Here is a 16868-nt window from a genome sequence, read left to right as displayed (position 1 = left end):
TGCCCCTCCCCCATTCGTGCTCTGTCTCTCTCTGTCCCAAAAATAAATAAACATTGAAAAAAAAAATTAAAAAAAAAAAAAATTAAAAAAAAAAAAAAAAAAAAGGGTTCCTTCTGTCCTTTAGCCAGAAGTTCCTAAAAATGACTTGGCAGGGAGCTGATGCAAAAGACTTGGCAGGGGCGTCTGGAGATTTCCATCAAGGCGTTTGGAGTAGAAACGGATCTGTTTTTCTTGTCGTGAGCTAATAGACGACAACTTTTGAATACTGGCTGCTACTTACAAGCCTTTGAGGCCCCTGATCTCAAGGAGCTTATGGGAAGAAGATCTAAGGCCTTAAAACAATCAAATGACAGAATCAAACACCTGACTGTGTGGTACAAAGTGTGGTGTTGAGAATCAAGAAGTAGTTAGGGTGGGCCCTTTTGGAGTGCGGGGAACTCTGGCCCATGTGTACTGGAGGACCAGTGAAGTTAAAAGTGGGTGTGAAACTGGGGTACCTGGGTGGCTCAGTCAGTTAAGCGTCCAACTTCAGCTCAGGTCACGATCTCGTGTTTGGTGAGTTCAACCCTACATTAGGCTCTCTGCTGTCAATGCAGAGCCCGCTTCCGATCCTGTCTTCCTTTCTCTCTGCCCCTCCCCAGCTTGTGCGTGCACGCGCGCTCTCTCTTGCTCGCTTGCTCTAAAATAAATATTAAAAAAAAAAAAAGTGGATGTGAAGGGTGAATACATGCTGCCGTATGCTTCATGTGGGGTACCTGGATAGGCACGTAGGCTTTGTGTGTGGTGGGACATCGGGAACTTCAGCAGGGGAGCAGGACGAATGGGGAGTGTGGCAAAGATCAGCTGTGTGATTCATGGGACAGAATGGAGGACTGAGACCCTGGAGTCAGGGAAGAAGCCAGATGCGAAGCCAGGGAAGCAAGGCCGTGCTGAAGGCCTTGGTCAGACCTGTGGTTCTGGAAAGGAAATGGGAGTGCAAAAGTGAGTGATGATGTGAAGAAAAGTCAGCATGATTAGAAAGTATAAGAACCACTGTCCTTGTGGCGAGGCTGCGGGGGTTACTTAATAGCAATTATGTGTGTGTGTTATTGTAAGATTTATTAACAGTCCTCAGTGCCACCCACTAAAAGGAATTTTGCTTTGCCTGCCACTGTTTTTTCTTTTGGGATAATTTAATCTGCCCTCATGGTTCCTGGGCATTTTGTGTGTAGAACTGGAAAAAGCAGACTGAGCTAGAGAACTGGGGAGATGGGAAGAAAGGGAAGGGAGGGAGTCTTACTTTTGGGGTTGTGTCTCCTTTGTGTGGTACATTCTGGTACTGGGTAAATGGGGACAGAAATTAAAGCCAGGAGCGGAGACTTGAGTAACTCCAAAATAGCTGAGAGAGACTCTCGTGAAAGGCCATGCAGGCTGGCCGGGAGTTGGGGTACAGTTTGTATGTTAGCTTAATAGTTTTTGAGCTGCTAGGGGGCACAAGAACCTGGAGGTGGGGAAAAAAGGGATTTTTTTGAGGGATGTTGCTGAGTGATGAGGTTTTTTTGGGGGTGACACTGGGGTTCATGGGGTCCAGAGCCAAGGACCAAGAAACAATTCTTGAAGATGTCTTTGGTGCAAAAAGGTGATTTTATTAGAGCACCAGGACAGGACCCATGGGCAGAAAGAGCTGCCCTGGGACCATGAGGAGAGACTGGTTTTATACTATGGGGTTGGGGGAAGTAAAGTCCAGGGGAAGTTTCCAGTGAGGTTTCCATGTGCTGGAGAAGACTCCCACTCCCAGGATACTGGAGGCCTAGCTACTGTCAAGCTAAGGTGGTTTTTCCTCTAGCAAAGCATTAGCATTAGGACTGTAGGGAGGTCCTGGGGAAACCTTTTACTCTGCCTGCCTCAAGTATTTGTCAATGGGCTGCAGGTTATAAGGAAATTTAGTTCTATCTGCCATTTCCTTCTGCCTTCGTTTCCCACATCACTCTGGAGGGGTGATGTTGGGACTCCAGGAATCGGAGTCTATAAGTTTCTGGAGATTAAGCTATTGATAAGATTGCCTTTTTCTTGTAATTTACTAAGATATTTGTAAATAGATGGAGACTCAAGTCTTGCAGAACTATGATCTCTATCAGTTAGCCATTTGTTTCTCCCCTTTCCTTTGTTCTTGGGCAGCCAGGAGTGCCCGAGGAATATCACACATATCCCACCTGGGGGTGGGGAGGGGGTGTTTGTGGCCTGTGAGCTTGCCTTACGCTCCTGCATTGGGCACACTTAAAGGTTCTTCAAGAGACCCATGTAAGGATTGAGGATTGGGGTTCCTTTTCTTTTTTTAATGTTTGTTTTTGAGAGCGAGAGGGAAAAATGTGAGTGGGGGAAGGGACAGAGAGGGGGACAGAGATCCAAAGTAGTCTGTGCTGACAGCAGTGAGCCCAATGTGGGGCTCGAACCCATGAACCGTGAGATCATGACCCAAACTGAAGTCAGACGCTTAACTGACTGAGCACCCAGGCGCCCCAGGATTGGGGTTCCTCTTAAATTCCTCTGCCAGTGTGTGCTTCTCCGAATGTGACTCTGCGCAGGACTGAGCCACCTGGAGCCCTGGATTATATTCAGGTTGTGCATATGTGTTATGTGTTGATCTCATTTCACCCTCCTAACACAACAGCTTCAGGATGGAGTCAAATAATATATTTAGTTCCGTCTTATAGATGGGGAAATGAGGGTCCCCTACCCAGTTTCTCTTTCTGCCCTACAGCCACCTCCACTCTGGCTGTCGCCTCAGAACCAGAGCTGCACCCTCATTAGCATTTACCTCGCTGGGGTCCTTTGAAACACTCCTTCTACCACATACCACTACTACCCCCAGATACCTGTTTTTCGTAGCCTCAATTTAGTAGCTGCCTCATTAGCTTTGTCCTCCTATGGCTTCCTTCATACATGCATTGTGGTTTCTAGGGCAGCACAAAAATCTGAAATGTCACGCAAATGCCTCTGAACAAAGAGGCCTGGAATCAGATCCCAGTGACTGACAGGTTGTTTATACCAAGAGCTTCCTGGTGGAACTGAATATTCTACAACGTTCAAGGCAGGTTTGGTGCTACCTGGAGCAAGGCAAGGATCAGGCTGGAGGAACTGTCAGTTGTCTAATAGCAAAGGAATGTCAGGAGTGGGTGGGTGTGAGGGCAAGAGGCATGGGAGATTTGGGCTTCGGGGCCTTTGGAGGATATGCTGCTAATCCAGCTATGATCTGAGAGTATGTCATTTCCTTGCTGCAACAGGCTGGTCTCATGGTGGCTTTATCTGCTGAAAGTACATGGTTACCCTTTGCCTGTTGGCCCAGATAGCAGGTCCATGGGGATTGGAGGCCCAACAAATTCCCTTTTGGGCCTCTGGATTCCTGGAAGAGCAGAGAGAGTTCAAAGGTGCCTTCACTCCATGTGGGCCAGGTGGGTGAGGGCTGAGGGTTTCCAGCTGTAGCGGCGGGCTTGGAAGCAGCCGACGTGGGTAGAAACACATGGATGCATGCAGGAAGGGGAAGCTGGGATGCCCCTCAGAGTCTGCAGTGGAGCGTGGGTGGGGGTGGGGGTGAAGATCATTTCTGGCTCTCAAGAAAGAGCACAGCTTGGGAACTCATATGTCACTTTGATGGGGTTTCAGAGTGATGGTGGGGTCCAGAGCCAACAGCCAAGAAAGAATTCTTGAGACGTCTCTGGTGCAAAAAAGGTGATCTTATTAAAGCACGGGACAGGACTTGTGGGCAGAAAGAGCTGACCTGGGGTTGTGAAGAGTGACTGGTTATATACTATGGAGGTGGGGGAGGTAAAGTCCAGAGGAAGTTTCTTAAAGGGATTTCCATATGCTAAAGAAGACTCACAGGTTACTGGAGGCCTAGCTATTGTCAAGCTTAGGTTGTTTGTTCCTCTAGCAGAGGATTAAGAAGGTAGGGAGTTCCTGGAGATTAGGCTATTGATAAGATTGCCCTTTTCTTCTAATATGACTAAGATATTTATTTGTAAACTGGTGGAGACTTTATCAGTTTAACCATTTGTTTTCTGTCCTTTCCTTTGTTCTTGGGCAGCCTGGACAGACTTAGGAATGTCACACTTATCCCATCTGAGGGGGGCGGGGTATGTTTGTAGGGGCGCGTCAGCTTGCCTTAAGCTCCCTCATCAACTTGGAACTTTGAACACTCTCTCTCTCTCTCCTTTTTTTTTTTTTTTTTTTAAACGTTTATTCATTTTTGAGAGACAGAGCATTAGCGGGGAAGAAGCAGAGAGAGAGAAAGGGAGACACAGAATCTGAAGCAGGCTCCAGGCTCTGAGCTGTCAGCACAGAGCCCCACGAGGGGCTCGAACTCACGAACTGCAAGATCATGACCTGAGCCGAAGTCGGATGCTCAACTGACTGAGCCACCCAGGCGCCCCAGTCACTCTCTCTTTTTAATGTTTTATTTGTTTTTGAGAGAGAGAGAGCACGCAAGTGGGAGGGGGCAGAGAGAGAGGGGGGGACAGATGATCTGAAGTGAGCTCTGCGTTGACAAGCAGAGAGCCCGATGTGGGGTTCAAACCCAGAACCGTGAGATCATGACCTGAGCTGAAGTTGGAGGCTCAACTGACTGAGTCCCCCAGGTGTCCCTAACAATCACTCTCTTGATGGGAGAAGTTGAGCTCTGGAGCTCCACTCTCGTGGGAAAATTGGCATGATGGGAACGAGGGAGAGACCATGGAAGGGAAATCTTGCTTCTCTGGCACCTGGCATGTGCTTTGTATACCTTATCTCATTTAATCCTCCTAACCATCCTTCCACGTAGGCATTGTTAGCCCATTAAAATAAAGAAGCCGAGGGGTGCCTGGGTGGCTCAGTCGGTTGGGCGTCCGACTTCGGCTCAGGTCATGATCTCACAGCTCGTGAGTTCAAGCCCCATGTTGGGCTCTGTGCTGACAGCTCAGAGCCTGGAGCCTGCTTCGGATTCTGTGTCTCCCTCTCTCTCTGCTCCTAACCCACTCACATCCTGTCTCTGTCTCTCTCAAAAATAAATAAACATTGGGGTGCCTGGGTGGCTCAGTCTGTTAAGCGACTGACTTCGGCTCAGGTCATGATCTCGCAGTCCGTGAGTTCGAGCCCTGCGTCGGGCTCTGTGCTGACAGCTCAGAGCCTGGAGCCTGTTTCAGATTCTGTGTCTCCCTCTCTCTGACCCTCCCCCATTCATGCTCTGTCTCTCTCTCTGTCTCAAACATAAATAAACGTAAAAAAATTTTTTTGAAAAATAAATAAATAAATAAATAAATAAACATTAAAAAAAAAAAAAAAAAAAAAGAAGCCGAGGCTCAGAGAGATGGGTGCAAAAGTTGTCCTAAGTACAAACCAAGACATGGCCTCTTGGAGAGTACTCTCATGGGAGAGTAGAGGTGGGTGGTGCTGCTCACATGGGCTGGGCCTGATCTGGAAATAGAAAGACATGCAGGTAGGCTGAAGATGTATTTGTCATCCAAAGTGAGCACTTCTGAGAGTAAAAAGGGGCACTAAACACATTTAGGACAATAGGCATCAACTGGGACTGACCTGAATAAACCAGACTGTGTGGTCACCTACACACAGGGCACCAGAGGGAAGTGACAGGCACCATTTCTAATGTAATCCTCATGGCAATCCCTAAGGTGGAAATTATCCCCATTTGGCAGATGAGCAAACTGAGGCTTAACTTCCTACAGCTTTGAAGTGGGGAAGCACTGGCCGGCTCCAAGCCCTGGCTGTCTGCCAGGCCCAGAGCCTTTGGAAGATGACCAGAGGAAGAGGCCAACTGGAGAAACAGCTGGAAAGCTTGGGTCTTGGAGTGTGACAGACTGTGTGGCAGGCAGTCTACGTGTGGCCTCTTCCAGGACTGGCCTACGAGCAGTGGCTGGGGAAGGTGAGTGAGGGTGTGGTAGGAGGCTGGGGCAGGGTGGAGGTCCCAAAGGCTTCTGCAGCCTTTCCTGATCTTCCCGGACCTCCAGGGGGACAGTGGCCAAGGCATGGAATTTCTAGGGGAAAAAAATCTTCACTGAGTTGCCCCCTTCCTACAATCGGTGAACAGGAACACTAAGAAATCTCATGGCATACTTCCTGGAGCCAGGAATGTCCCCTCTGGTCTAAAGATCCTGCCGTGGCTCCGGCTCAGTCCTTCTGGGGCTCCCGGAGAGACTGTGGTAGTCTGGGATGCCGGAATACTCTAGGTTATGGGCAGAGAGTGAGTAAGACCATGCATGCCTGGAGGGGTTGTGAGCCTCCGAGTTACTTCCTCCTACATTCACCAGCCAGTCTGGCCTTCCAGGAGTGGGGTCAGCGGTAGACACGGAGGGCCTGCCCCAAAGGTCAGGTGGCTTTTGCAGACCCTTCGACATATTACATCCCAGGTGGATGGGCAGGGTTGGCCGCTGGGCATCCAGCCCGGCAGACCACACCACCTGGGTGCACCCACGCCCTGGTGGGTTGCAGGCTGGCAGGGAGGGGAAGTCTTTTCCCTCAGGGGTGACTGGTCTGTGGGTGGCCTCTCCACAAGTACAGTAGCCTGAGGCCTCTGTAAGCCAATGTTGTGTCATCAAAGGCTGATCATCTTTCTTCATTCCTTCATTCACTTAAAAAAGAATGAATGGACTTTAATTTTTAGAGCAACTTTAGGTTCACAGCAAAATTGAGTGGAAAGTATAGTGAGTTCTTACATATCCCAACCCCAACACATGCACAGCCTCCTTGTATTCATTCATTTTTCAAACTCTGTGTCCAGACACTGTCCTGGGGCAAGGTCCAGGCTTGTTCTTAGGGCACTTCCTTCTTAGTGAAGTAGACAGAAGAGCAGATAGACCAGCCCAGGGAGGGGGTAAGGGACGGAGGTAAGCGATCCTAGGGTGCCAAGGGAGCTCTGCAGGACAACCCACCCAGCCTGCAGACGCGGTCTGAGGAACGAGGAGCTCTATAAGGAGACTGCCTGGGCTGAATTCTAAAAGAGAGGTAGGCATTAGCAAAGAGGATGGGGAGAGCAGGAGTAGGGTGCAGTGTGTGCAAAGGCCTGGGGCTAGCTGGCCCATCTGATACAGACAGGTTCTAGGTCTGGCTTTGAGTTTGGATGTGGTAGCTGGAGGCAGGAGGAATCCCATCCTGCAGAGCCTAAAACTAAGGGGTTTAGTTGAAGAAGGAAGGGTTCAGATGGGCCAGAGCAGGCAGGAGGAGCTTACTGGTGTGAACTAGGCCAGCAACGGCCCTTAAAAGAGTCTGGGAAAACCCAGGTACTGGATTGTGCAATTTGTGGCTTTAAATGTGTCCTGGAGATGCTTCAGAGGTTTTCATTGGTGCCTCAAATGCAAGCTCCTTGAGGACAGGGTCATTTTTCTAATGGCCCAGGGCTGATGCCCCCTTCCCTTCTGCATAGAAATAACTTTGACCACTCAGTCTTATCTCACGGGGAAGCAGATAAGACCCACCTGGCACAAGTGTGTGCCTAGAAGGGCCTCTTAGATGAGGTCAGGTTTTTTCCATTTACTTATCCCTGGTGCTTATTGTAGGAAAATGGCAGGAAGAAAGGAAAACCCCCTCCTTTTAAAAATATTTATTTATTTATTTTGGGGAGGAGGGGCAGAGAAAGAGAGAAGGAGAGAGAGAGAATCCCAAGCAGGCTCTGAGCTGTCAGCGCAGCTGACATGAGATCATACCAAAGTCAAAATCAAGAGTCCGGTGGTCAAGCGACTGAGCCACCCAGTCACCCCACAGGAAAACTCCTCTTTCTTTCTTTCTTTTTTTTTTTTTTTTGAAGTTTATTTATTTATTTTGAGAGAGAGCAAGTGTGAGTGGTGGAGGGGCACAGAGAGAGAATCAGAAGCATGCCCCCCCCCCCCCAACCATGTGGGGCTCGATCTCACAAACCAGGAGATCATGACCTGAACTGAAATCAAGAATCCATTGCTTAACCGACTGAGCCACTCAGGTGCCCCAGGAAAACTCCTTTCTAATAGTGTGAGCCAAGAAGGCACAGAGAGGGCAAGGACTTGGACCCCTCTCCCCAGCAAGCCTGAGGCACAGCCAGAGTCACCTGGCCCCCTAGAGTCCCCTGTGAGGGGCATCACCAGGCCTGGAGTAGACGAGGGTGCCCCATGCAGCTGGCGCTCAGAGCCTCAGCTTGCTTGGTCAGAAAATGGGGACAGTGAAGTGTACCCTTCCCTTGTGATTCTGGAAGAGGGATGAGGATAGAGGGGCTCTGAGGCCATCTGAGAGTGAAGATAGTCCCAAACTAGATTAGAGAATTCCCAGAGCAATTTTCCTACAAGGGACAACCTCTTCCCCACCCCCACCGTTTTGGGCCTGCAGCGGAGGAGCCCTGCACAGGTGATGAGGACATACCTGTTGGAGGTCCTAGGCTGTGAGCACGCCTTTCTCACCGCCTGGAAAAGAGAGTCGTTATGTTTTGAGTACTGTGTGTCAGGTTCTTTGTGTACATGGTTGTATTTCACCTGTCATCCTGTGCGGTAGACACTGTTAGCATTCCCATTTTACCGGTGAGTGAACTGAGGCCTGGAGAGGTGAAGTGACTCACCAAAGGCATAATCTTGGTAAGCGGCAGTGCTTACTTACGGGCCCACGTGGGCCTGTGTCTCAAGCCCACATTCCACATTGCGGCATCTTGCTCTGTCTTGGCAGGGTGGAGTGGTGTGGCAAACCGTCCGTTCATTCATTCCCTTGATCCCTCTTTATTGTACATATACCTCAGGCCAGGCACTGTGTTCAGTGTTGGGGGTACAGTGAGGGGCAGAAGCAGATAGGCACCCTGCCCTCAGGGGCTAGCTAGCTAGATTAGGGGAGAGACAGACTTTATCAGATAAGGAAGAGGAAACACTCTGATAAGCACCCTGGAAGAAAAGTACAGAATGCTATGGGAGTGGTAACTGTGGGGCCTAATTTAGTGAGGGCGAGAGGGGAGCTTTGGGGAAGATTTCTGGGGGAAAGGAGCAGAAGAAATATGAGTGACCAGGAGTTAGTTGGAGAAGATGAGCCAGAAAATTCCAGGCCGAGGCTACTACATGTGCAAAGGTAGGAAGGGGAGGGCTAGCTGGGGGAACTGAAAGAAGAATCTTAAATAGGGCATAGGATAATGGGTGAAGGTGGATAGGATGGGCAGAGGCCCAGTGGGGCAGGGTTTGGAGGGGCACAGCAAGTATCTGTGGGAAACCAAGGCAGGTACCTGTGAAATGAGAGTTTCGTCTCTTTGCCACGAGGTAAATGAGAACACACAACAATGCATGTATCTTCCCCAGAAGTTTGGGCTGCATTAATAGTGCCATAGCATACAGATCAAAGGAGGTGATTGTTTCTCCTCCTGGCCCAGACTGCACCTGAAGGGTTGTGATTCTTTCAGAGTCCTCACCACCCAATATCTGCAGAAGAGCCAACAAACTGAACCGGTGCACAAGCATGCTGGATGAGCAGAGAAGAGCAGCCCCAGGGGACAGGAGTGTGTGTTAGACTCCAAGGAATCTACTGGAGACAAAGTTCAATCCCATAGAGAGAAACACCCTGGGACTTTGGGTTTATGAAAAACGGAGCGAGCTGCTGTGAGGTGCTGAGCCTACTGCTCTGGGGAATCAGAGATGTGGAGAGGGACACTGCTTAGCTTAATGGGCAGTCTAGATTCAGCCCTCGGCACTGATTCAGCACATCCTGTCTGCCCTCTCTCTTCCACCTCTGAGTTGGAGACTCACCCACACATGTCCCCAGAATACAGGGTCTTGGGCCAAGATGGTGGTGGGCTGACCTTGGCTAGCCTAGAGTGGGCTCTGGGTTTGTTCTGTTTAGATTGCTTTCAGGAAACCAGGCATTGGGAATGGGGATGGTCTCTGGGCTGTGGGCTGGCTGCTGCTGCTCATCATTTGGAATCATTAACCAGGGCACCTCTTCCAAAATCCTGAGTGTTTTCTGGTACCCTGGACATTCCAGCTGTCCATCATATGGTCCCCATTCAGTCAGAATCTAAAAGAAGACAGCAAATCCGTCCCTCACTTCCCCATCAACTGTGTGCATACTGAGACTTTCCAGAACTCCTGTTTCTCTAAAGAGAGGGCTGCTGTGGCTTTTGTACCCCAGAACGCTCACTCTTGATCCTCTCCGTCTTTGCCATTCTGTTAGTCCCCAGGCCTTTGTCTTCTTTCTTGACAAGGGCTCCATCCTGTGCTCTTAGCTCCTTCCTACTGCCGCCAGACCTGTTCTTCCCCATGGCACTGCCTCCTGCCTTCTGTTCCCCACTTGTCTACTCTCTGCTGAGTTCTGGGGTTGGGGCCAGTTACAATTTTTTTGTAACTGAAATGTATATATCTTAACTGTGCAGCTTGATGATTTTTACACGTGCATACACCTGTGTGACTACCACCCAGATCAAGCTAGAGAACATTTCCAGGTCCATCCTTTTTTTTTTTTTTTTAATTTTTTAATTTTTTAAAAATGTTTATTTTTGAGAGAGAGAGAGAGCATGGGAGAGGGGCAGAGAGAGAGGGGTACAGAGGATCTGGACTGGGCTCTGTGCTGACAGCAGAGAGCCCGATGCAGGGCTCAAACTCACAAATTGTGAGATCATGACCTGAGCTGAAGTCAGACACACTCAACCGAGTGAGCCACCTAGGCGCCCCTCAGGTCGATCCTTTTATTTTATTTATTTATTTATTTTTTCAACGTTTATTTATTTTTGGGACAGAGAGAGACAGCGTATGAACAGGGGAGGGGCAGAGAGAGAGGGAGACACAGAATCAGAAACAGGCTCCAGGCTCTGAGCCATCAGCCCAGAGCCTGACGTGGGGCTCGAACTCCCGGACCGCGAGATCGTGACCTGGCTGAAGTCAGATGCTTAACCGACTGCGCCACCCAGGCACCCCAGGTCGATCCTTTTAAAATAGATCCGTCCTCTAGGCTCCTACTGCATTATTATTGGACACTTAGCAAGTGTTGCCCTTTATTCCAACTAGCTGGAGGACAGGGATACATCCTGTTTACTGTTTTTGCCTTATCCTACCTGACCTAGCACAGAGCAATGCCCATAGGAGGTGCCCCTTGAGGTCCATTAGATGGAAGGGTGTAGAGTTTGCCAAGTATATCTCAGAATATGTGCCCAGTATGTGTCCCTCAGAAATGTGGGAGAGGTGACAGAGATGAAGGATGGGGTCACTGGAGTGCAGGAGAATCCCTGAGCACCGAGTGTGCTGGTTCCGCTCAAGTGACCCGCCACCTCCAGGGTGAGGTACACAGGTCTGGAGGCACATATTCTCAACAGAGGGCTCAGGTGTGTGGAACTCCTTGCATGGAATGCCCTTCCCAGAAGGCACTGTTTATGGCATGGGTGCTAGCCAAGCTCCCAACCTGGGCCCAGAGACCTCTGGTACCCTGGACATTCCAGGGCTCAGACCTCTGGTTTGAGCATGGTTGTTCCAGAGACCTGAAGGAATAGGGCCAGACCCGACTCAGAGGAGACTTTGAATGGCTGGTGCAGAATGTTCTGAGGGTGGTGAGAGGGCATGGATTCTCACTAGGAGGCAAGACCTTCCCTGCTGGGCGTCCTTCCCAGGGAGGGCCTGTCCCTTCCCTTCTCTTAGTTCACAACCTTGCTCGGGACATGGTACCCTCAAGAAAATAGAACCTTGGCCTCGGCTTGAGCAGCAAAATGGGAATGGCAGGAAGAAGTTGGGGGGAAGTGGGAAGGCAGGGAAGCATGTGTATGTGGCACGGGAAGTCCAAGAGCTGTTCTGGAGAACCGTGTCTTCTCCAGGCTGTTGAGACTTGAAGATGTGCTCTTTGCTCTAAGACATGACTCTCCAGTTCTTTGGGGAGCAGAGAGGGACCTCTTTTCTGGGGTCCAGATGCCAGTTGTGACTGAGGATCTTCCCCTTGGGTGGGCTCTACACCCCTCAGAGTATATTGTTTCTGTTTCCTCTCATCTTTTTTGCTTATTTTTATTTTTTTACTTTAAAATATTTTTTAAAAGTTTTTTTATTTATTTTGAGAGAGAGAGCATGGAAGAGGCAGAGGGATAGGGAGAGGAAATCCCAAGCAGTCTCTGCACTCTCAGCACAGAGCCCAGTGTGGGGCTCACACTCACAAACTGCGAGATCATGACCTGAGGTGAAATCAAGAGTCAGATGCTGAACCTACTGAGCCACCCAGGCTCCCCTCCTCTCATCCTTTTGACTGTAGTAAATACAGGTCTCACATAAGGCTTGGGGACATTGGGTGAATCTTTGCTTTTACATCATATCTGTTGTTTCAGGGCTCAGTGCAGGGCTTGCATCCCAGGTCCACCTGATACCAAAATTTGTCTAGTTAACCACTCTTCTTAAGACAGCATGATGGCAAACTCTTATGATTAGGAATGGCCTGTTCCTCCATAATTGGCAGAGACATGGTCATGACAATATGTCAGATAGGAAAGGAGGGAGAGAAGGAGAAGTGCACATCGATGCTCAATGGAGACAATAAGGATTAACTAAAGTACCTTACATTGGGTTACTAATGGGAACGTCTGGGATCTGCAAGGGTGTATTATTATCCTTATTCTACTAAAAGAGAAACTGATTCTCAAGGGATTTACCCAATCGGATTCAAGAAGTAGGGAGGTGTGGAGGTGAGGTTTGAGTCAGGTGTGACTAGCTGCCAAGCTGGCTCTTTTTCTCTTCCATGGAAAGTGATGTCCAGGTGCCATGAACATGACTTCAGGTTGGGATGTCTGTCTCCAAAACAAAGAGCCAATCCCCAGGCATTTGAGGGAAGCTTCCAGCATGTAAGAGAGTCCAAAACAACAGAAAGAAAGAACTCGGAAACGAAAATCTCAGAATGAAGATGCTGCAAAGAACAGAAGAAAACCTCAAAGAAACTATCATTGATAATCTCAGAGAGAATGGGAAAAGTACTGCACCCTGAAACAAGAACAAGATGCCACAAGAAGGGGAACAATGAGAGAACAAGTACATTTAAGTGATAGAGAAGATAGTCAAGGAAACCTTTCAGAGAGTTAAACAGAAAGAAACAGAGATAGATAATAGAATAAAAGAGATAAGAAAATTAGATCTATTTGAGATTCACCATATATCTGACTGATTCCAATTCCTGAAAGAGAGAACAGGGACAACTGTCAGGGGAGAAGATATATAGATATAGATGATATAGATATAGATATAGATATATAGATATAGATATATAGATAGATATAGATAGATATAGATAGGTATGAGATATATATAAGATATATATTTGCTGCTCATATAGATATATATGATATATGATCATATATATGATCTTATATCCTATATTTATATCTATATATATCTGGGTCTACCTACAACTAAAACCCACAATAAACATTTCCACATTGAGTCCACTGACTATCCAGCACAGTAAATGAAAACAAAACAAAGCTAAACCTCTCACCAAGGCTTGTTATTGTGAAATCTTAGAACACCAGGATTTAAGAGATCTTAGGGAGATGATTTCTGGAATGGTGACAAGAAGAGCTCCACAGATCTTCTCTCTAATAAAACAATGATAACCAATGAAATTTAATTAAAAATTTCTCTCAAAAGTATTCTGAAGACATACAGCAAATAAAGAAACATTTATTTAAGAAAATCTAAAACTTGGTAAGAAGAATAGGAGATTGTGGCATCTGAGCTATGACTTGCTTCCTCCCTCTCTCCTTGCAGCTCATTGTAACAGAAGCATCACTCTAGGAGAGTACAGCCAAGAACACAGGGTTCTTGTTACCTTGGTTCCCACTTGAGGGCTACTGTATCTCTCTGGGGGTGACACACTACCAGCATTTCCCATTTCCTTCACCCCTGTGTTGCAGAAGTTCTATTTCAGGAAAGAGTAGCTAAGAGGACTTTCTTTCTCAACCCATCCCCAACTCATAGGGTGAGAAAACTATCCCAAACATGGCAGGCTGAGACTATGGGGGCCGCGATCTTCTTCACCCTGGTTCACCCATGGAGTGGAGTTTCCACACTGAGAGAGGCTAGTTTTCTAAACTAGCTCTGCTAATTAGGCTACTGCTCCAACCCAGCACCCTTGTAAAGTAGGGGAGTCACTCCAAGACACACACTTCAGAGGTTTGGTACAGAGAGAGAGAGAAAGAGAGGCCTTAAGAACAGAACCCTGAAGCTTTCCCCGAGGGAACTGATTTTATTTCAAATAGAGGATGGGGAAATTCAAGCCTGCGGATGCTCTCACAAACAATGGAGATATTGGTGGTAAGCAATGAAGAGAAAGCTGGTAGCTCCATGAGAAAAACAAGCTACACCATTTAACCAGTTAGAAGTTTATCAGAGAGAAGAAGGGAAAGAGACAGCTGAGAAGAGCCCTTCTGGGTTCAGAACAGAGCTCGAAGTCTAGCCTCAAAGACTTCCCCTGCAAAGGGCTTAATTTAATTGGATTAGATTGTGAAGCAATTTATGACCAAGGGCATTGTTGAAAACAATACAGTAATCAGCAATTAGTGGAGACTAATAGATAGGTGTGATACTTAACAAAGTCAAGGAAAGAGACAAAGCCCTCCCAAAACCACTGTCATCCCGAGGTGACAGTGCACATGTCCAACGTTGTGTCTTTTAGGAGTGGCATCAGAGACTGCACACTGCAAAAGAAATACTTTTCAAAATAGTCCAGCCAGATCACTAAATAAATAAGCAAAGAGCAAGAGCAAACTGTGTCGGGGTTGAGGCTAGTATCCAATTGCTGCAATATATTATCTAAAGTGTTAATATATTTTTATATTACAAATACACATTTATAATATAGTAAATAAATACAATATAATTTTCAACAAAAAAGTATGATGCATGCAAAGAAACAGGAGTGTGACCAATACACAAGAAAAAAAAAGAGCAAATGACAAAGCTGCCTCTTGGTCCCAATGTCAGATATAGCATGCAAAGACTTTACAGGTGTCATTCTAAATATGTTCAAAGAACCAAAGGAAACCATGCATACAGAAGTAAAAGAAAATATGATGATACTATCTCATCAAATAGATAGCATCCATAAAGAAATAGACATTATATGAAAGAATCTAATAGAAACTCTGAAGTTGAAAAATATAAGAACTGAAATGAAAAAATCCACTAGAGAAGCTCAAAGCAGATTTAAGTTGGCAGAAGAAAGAATCAGCAAACTTGAAGATAGATGGTATAGAATATGCAATCTGAAGAAAAGAAAGAAAAAAGATTTAAGAATAATGAACACAGCTTTAGAGAAAAGTGGGATACTGTTTAGTGCACCAACATAAGCATAATAGGAGTACCAGAAAGAGAGGAGAAAGAGAAAAGAACATAAAAAATATTTGAAGAAATAATGGCTGAAAACTTCCCAAATTTGATGAAAAACATTAATCTACACATCTAAGATGCTTAATGAACTCCAAGTAGGATAAACACGAAGAGATACACACACACACATTCACACACACAGACACACACATGCACACACACAGACACACACACACATTATAGTAACTTTTGAAAGTTAGAGACAAAGAAAATCTTGAAAACAGCAAAGAGAAAAATGACTTGTCATGTCCAAGGAAACCCTAATAAAAATAAGAGCTACATTCTCATCAAAACAATGGAGGCCAGAAGGTAGAGGGATGACATATTCAAAATGCTGAAAGAAAAAAAAACTGTCAACCCAGAATCTTATATTCAGCAAAACTAGCTTTCAAAAATGAAAGTGAAATAAAGGCATTCCCAAATATGAGAGAATTTGTTACCAGCAGACCTATCTTATAAGATATACTAAAGGAAGTTCTTCAGACTGAAAGCAAGTGAACCCAGAAAGGAATTCAAAACCATATGAAAAATCAGAATGCTGGTAAATGTAATTATGTAATTATAAAACAGTATAAGTATATTTCTTCTTCTTTCTTCTCTTATTTAAAAGGCAGTTGTATAGGGGCGCCTGGTGGCGCAGTCGGTTAAGCGTCCGACTTCAGCCAGGTCACGATCTCGCGGTCCGTGAGTTCGAGCCCCGCGTCGGGCTCTGGGCTGATGGCTCGGAGCCTGGAGCCTGTTTCCGATTCTGTGTCTCCCTCTCTCTCTGCCCCTCCCCATTCATGCTCTGTCTCTCTCTGTCCCCCCAAAAAATAAAATAAACGTTGAAAAAAAAATTAAAAAAAAAAAAGGCAGTTGTATAGAACAATGTCTACAATTGTATTGTTGGGTCTATAACATATAGACATGAAATAAATTTGACAATAACAACAGAAAGGAGGTGGGTGGAAACAGCTCTATTGGAGTAAGGAAATGACAACAAATTTTAACTTGGATCCACAGGAACAAAGGAAGAGATCAAAACTGGTAAGTAACAAACTCTATAAATACACACCCGTTCTTCTCTCAGCTTCTTTCCAAAACATACAACTATATAAATGTAATAATCTCAACAATATACTATTGAATTTGTAACATATAGACATTTATAAACATAATTTATAAACATATCAACATGTATAATAACAATATATAATAATAATAATAATAATAGCACAAGGAAAAGAGAACAAAGCTGTATAGGAGTAATGTTCTTATATCTCACTGGAATTAAGTTAGAATAAATTTGAACTACATTCTGATAAGTTAAGATGTATATGGGGGCTCCTGGGTGGCTGAGTTGGTTAAGTGTCCAACCCTAGATTTTGGCTCAGGTCATGACCTCATGGTTCATGAGACTGAGCCCCACGTAGGGCTCTTCACTGACTGCATGGAGTCAGCTTGGGGTTCTCCCTTTCCTTCTCTTTCTCTCTGCTCCTCCCCCACTCGTGCATGCTCTTTTTATCTCCCCCCTTCTCCCCCCCTCAAAATAAATAAGTAAACATGTGAAAAAAAGAGTAG

This window comes from Prionailurus viverrinus, chromosome B3 (assembly GCF_022837055.1).
Source record: "Prionailurus viverrinus isolate Anna chromosome B3, UM_Priviv_1.0, whole genome shotgun sequence".
In the NCBI taxonomy this organism is placed as follows: domain Eukaryota; kingdom Metazoa; phylum Chordata; class Mammalia; order Carnivora; family Felidae; genus Prionailurus; species Prionailurus viverrinus.
The sequence above is the reverse complement of the archived record's forward strand: the minus strand, read 5'-3'. Positions refer to the sequence as shown.